General features: G+C 34.2%; 1 long non-coding RNA gene across 1 annotated transcript; it reads left to right on the forward strand.

Moving 5' to 3' along the window:
• The first annotated feature begins 3588 nt into the window (after window positions 1-3588).
• On the forward strand, window positions 3589-4597 carry LOC113338331. Its single transcript, XR_003354728.1, has 2 exons — window positions 3589-3726; window positions 3888-4597. It is a non-coding gene; the product is annotated as an uncharacterized LOC113338331 (long non-coding RNA).
• Window positions 4598-5183: the final 586 nt, after the last annotated feature.

Here is a 5183-nt window from a genome sequence, read left to right on the forward strand (position 1 = left end):
AATAAGATAAAAACCTCTACCCAATTTACTAACAAAGATTTCACCAGATAACTCCCATCTGAACTTTAAAGCATTTCTTAAAAATAAGGAATTTTTATCCATTTTAGTTAAAAAAAATACTTACTAATTGATCTTTCCATTGTCTCACAGGAATAAAAGCATTCCTACCAAGATTATTAAAACGACTATTAAAGAAACTATCTCTAGATCCACTACTAGACACAAGTCAGAGTGCCCGTGCGTTGCATGTTAATTTTATGATACATCCTTGTTAAAAACAAAAAAAATCTTCTTGCAAATAAATAAAAACGTTTGAAAACTTATAATTTGTTACTCTTGTTTATCCTCTTCGCATAAAAAATTGAAAGAGCTTTCCAATAATCCGACGTCTAATCTCAAAGATACGAAATTTTTAAGGTTTTTATCTTGATTTTTATAACATTGGTATACAGAAAAGTTAAGATTTATAGAAACATCCTAAATTCAATCTAATATTACTATCAGACCATTAGGCAAAAATCAAATCTAACCGCCGAATATAAACCACGCAAATCCAGCAGTTCTCTTTAATAGTTCACACAGAAATCAATTTGGAACCATTTAGGAATCTTTTAATATCCTACGATTGAATTTTAAAGTTGGGAAATCTGACGGTTACCCCCCTTAAGTTTTCAGAATTGTTAATTCGATTAAAAGGGGTGAGATAGAGAACCAAAACAAAAACAGGAGACTGTACACACTAAGGCAAGATAACAGATAGATATGAGAGAAGGGCTTCGCAATTATAATAAGGATTTTGGCGGTATTTATAGGGATATTGGGATAATAGAATATGGCAATTAAGAACCGGATAATTGCTATTCATTAATGCAAATATGAAAAAGGGATGAAAAGAATTGCAGGAAACAAGGAGTTTCAATTTAGGTTTGTACTGGTTACAACAAGAAAAAGGCTCTGATCTTACCTAGAATTTTGTAGAATTGCCACCTAATGTTTCTGCATCTCCAAGATTGAATAAAAAATTGTGACTGCAGAAGATGAGATCATCAAATAGGATGAACGGTGAACCAACACCAACTTAAAGAGATGATGGGAGATAGCATGTTGATGAAGAAAATTAATTCCAGTGGAGTTGCAGTTGAAACCCATCATGACAGAAACAATCATAATTTAAAATCCAACAATTGAAAGATCGTCAGACATTGAAACTGGGTAAAATAGGGTAAAGTCTTTAGCATCTTGTCTGGGGGATTCAGTCAAATGAGATTGAATCAATTAAATTAGGTCAAATAACACCGATAAAATTAGGGATGAGAAAATTGGACACCAGTTGAATACCAAATCGTTGGAAAAGCCACACCCAAAGAATTATATGACTACATCTTTTAAGGGCCGGCGGATTGAGGGGTTTAATTGTAGGAGAAGAAGGAATTCATAGTTGTATAGTTACCGGTATTTAGGGTTTGCAAGGATTTCGTGAAAAAAGAGAGAGAAAAACGAGAGACTCTCCTCATCTTTAATGGCGGTGGAATGATAGTTGGCTAGGAATAAAAACTCAAAACCCTTGCAAACCTAGCATTGTTTTTCGTTTCGTTATCGCATATTAAAATTCGGCTAGGAAGTAAAACCAAAATCCTAGCTGAATCTCAGTGTGTTCTTTGTACCAAAGGATAATACCAAGTTTCCATAAAAAAATAAATTTGTCCATTTGGACGAACCTCATACTATTCTTTGCATGCGAAGGACAACACATAGTTTTGCTGGCTCGACGTTACTTGTTTCCAAGTCGAATAAGGCCCAAAACAAATTTGTGTATCTAGCCGTACCTCATACTTTTCTTGGCATGGGAAGAATAAGACATAGCTCGGCTGACTCGACGTTATTTATTTCCTAGTCGAATAAGGCCCAAAACAAATTTGTGTATCCAGTTGAACCTCATGCTCTTCTTGGCATGTGGAGAACAACACACAGTTCGGCTGGCTCGACATTGCTTTTCTCTGTGTAGCTACGACGTGGTCGGGTCACATAGTTGAAATATGTGGTTCATCTTTATATATTGACGTCAAGCTTATAAAACCGATTTTAGATAACTTAGGCAAGATAAAGGACTCTCTGAATTCATTTTTGGGAAAGCTAAATCTACTGCTGTAGAATGATCAGTTTAATTAACTTTGAATAATAAATATTTTATTGATATTTCATAATAAATGTTTCTTTAATTAATCAAGTAAATATAATGGTGGTTGTGGTGGTGGGCGGGGGTGGTGGGTCGACGGTGGGGATAATGGTGGTGGATGTTGGTGAGAATGGTGGAGTGATGACGTTAATGGTGGTGGTGGTGGAAGAAGTAATGGTAACGGGATGAGAAAGCCTAAGGTAGATAAAATATTTAGTTACCCTTGGTTAAATTTTTTATTTTTTTTCTCTTTTATTATTTTTAAGTTTTTTAAATTAAAATAGATGTTAAAAGCCAGATTTTTCTAGGGAAAAGATAAATCAATAATTGTGGTATTATGATTTGTTGGGTCAGGGCGGGAAAGAAGATGAAAACCTATAAAAAAAAAAATTGACCTTATACAAGGCTACACGAGAATCAATTGTAATTGATTTAGTTTCTCATATCTCTTTGTATTCCCATTTTTTTGTCCTGATTTCTGTTTTTGTCATTTTTCCTCGACTTCATGTGATTATGCATGCTTGGGAAATAGTTCACGGTAATAGGTAAAGAGAGAAGATAAATAGATAAGTAGCAAAATGTATCGAGAATAACAGATTGTTAAACTTTAGGAAAATGAATAAACACAAATCTATGTAAATTTGGAATTATTTATATCACCAAAAGGAGAAAATAAATTCCTGAAGCTAACAGATTTTGTAAGATTAATCCAATTGATTTTGAAGTAATTTTGTGTTTTTAATTTTGTAACAAATTTGGTAACGACCTTTGATGATTTATTTCTTTTCGAAGTAGGGACACTACTTTGTTTTGAAGAAGCGAATGAAGTAATGTTCTACTACTCGTAGACCCATAGGATTTTGAGGAGTTGGTTAACGATTAACTATGTTGGTCCTAAAAGATTATATGACTTATAAACATAATATTAAAAGATTTGAGGCTAAGGACAAGTTTATTAACCAACACCTTAAAAATATTTAGACTTGGATCGAATGCCTCGATTTTTCGCAAATAATTATGATATGTATGAACCGATATATATATTTGAAATACATATCATTTCTCGTGCCGTTATGACATGGGTTAAGCCCTAGTATATTATAAAATAGAAAATAAAGTCCCAAAACAATTTTACTACGCAACTGTTTAATTAAAATTTTTTTTGTTAATTTCCTACTTTTTCTCAAAAATAAGTCCTTTCCTGAGATTTGGAGGGACAAATTTTAAAGTTGTGTGTCAAGAAATAAAGATGGGCTAGACTACAATATCTTAGACAGAGGGTATGTCCTAGTTGAATAAGGCCCAAATTGGTAGTACCCAAAAGTTTCTAACAGGGGCCTTCGTATTCTTCTATTTTTCGTTTTTAGCCCTTATAGCTGGACTTCTTTCATTACTAATCCCTTAGGGTTTGGTACTTTAGGCCAAATATCCCACTTCTATTTCTATCTGTTCATCGAGTTCTAGAGGAGAATTGATTGATCGGAGAGATCTTGCGGTGTCTTATTCTTTGGATTCTCACTTCTTTCGTTGCAATTTGGAAATCCAAACAGGTATTCCACCATAACTTGTTTGTTCTGGTTATTCCCTTTATATATATAGAATGTTCAAATGATTAGGTCACTTTAGTGAACAGATTATATTTCCGAATCAATCACAATTTAGTCCGAAACTTTTGCAAACAGATCATTTGTATTTTGTTTATGTGTCTAAGGATGTCGAGGAGAGTATTAGTAAACAAGATGATCCAAGCTAGGAACACTGTTGGGAAGATACAAACTCCAGTATCGTCAACTTCAGTATTAAACAATGAATTCCATACCTTAGGGAGCACCAATGGACTTATTAACAGACACATTCAGAATGGAACTTATCCACCTTATCAGAATACCACCACAAGATGTTTTGGAGCAACTCCATTAGAGAAAGTGCAAAAGTCAGCTGTGAAAGGAAACACATTGAAAAAGATGTTTGAGGCGAACCGTGCTGTTTTCTGGCATATGAATATGGGATTGGAAGAGATATTGAAAGATTATGTTCACCAGGAAGTCACCCGTGAATGGGTCTCTGTCTATTTGAGGGTTTTTTCTATCATTGTGATGAAGGATCTTGTCTTGGCTCTTGTTTGAACTTGTTCCGGAAGCTACCAGTAAGCACTATCTCACAATAAGCACCTTCAACACCCTATGCACATCGATCAGTCATCGGTTGGATTTAAGATAAGGGATATTCTTCTTCTCGTTATTGTTGTTCTGGTTCTTTCATTTCAGCATAATTGGGAGTTATCCTTTACTTTGCTTCTTTTTAATTATGTATCTTATGTTCTCTGAAGTTCAGTTGTTGGATGTGGTTTATATCATCCAAAGACCCAAGAGTTTCTGCAAATAAATACATGCTCAGGTTCATAAGTTAGTTTTTCAACAATTTCAATCCAAATCGAAAATGGCTGTTCACATGTGTCTTCTTTGCGCTTTATATATCACTCCAGCCTGAATTGATCTTTCATACATGATTAAGCCTACTCAAAAATCATGTTTAGTAATAATAATTGATTGCATTATAATGATGAGTAAGGCTTAAAGTAGAGATTGGAACTCTTCTATCTGAATACACTGTAGTTATGTTGAAAGGAACATGTTGTTTATGACTGTTCTGGTAGTTGTTTTTCTTCCAAGTGAGATACCTTTTGATTCCTGTGATGCTTGTAGTCGAATACATTTGTTCATATAAGGTTCAAGAGTAAACAAAAACTAAAGAGAGAGTTCAATCCCGTTCTTGTACTGTCAGTCTAGTTCACTTACAGTCGAAACTGCAGACTGTCACTTTCTATATCAAATGTGCCACTTTGAGTGATTTTCCAGGGGGACTATCATATACGTTTTTGCGGACTATAGTTGAAGAATTATGACCATCTGATACAGGTGTGGTTGAGATTGTAATCTTAGGAAGTTGGTAGTGGTAGTCTTATTTCTGCGATAGTTAATTATGGCTTTGAATTCGGTGTGTTGTG

This window comes from Papaver somniferum, unplaced genomic scaffold (genome assembly GCF_003573695.1).
Source record: "Papaver somniferum cultivar HN1 unplaced genomic scaffold, ASM357369v1 unplaced-scaffold_19, whole genome shotgun sequence".
Lineage (NCBI taxonomy): Eukaryota > Viridiplantae > Streptophyta > Magnoliopsida > Ranunculales > Papaveraceae > Papaver > Papaver somniferum.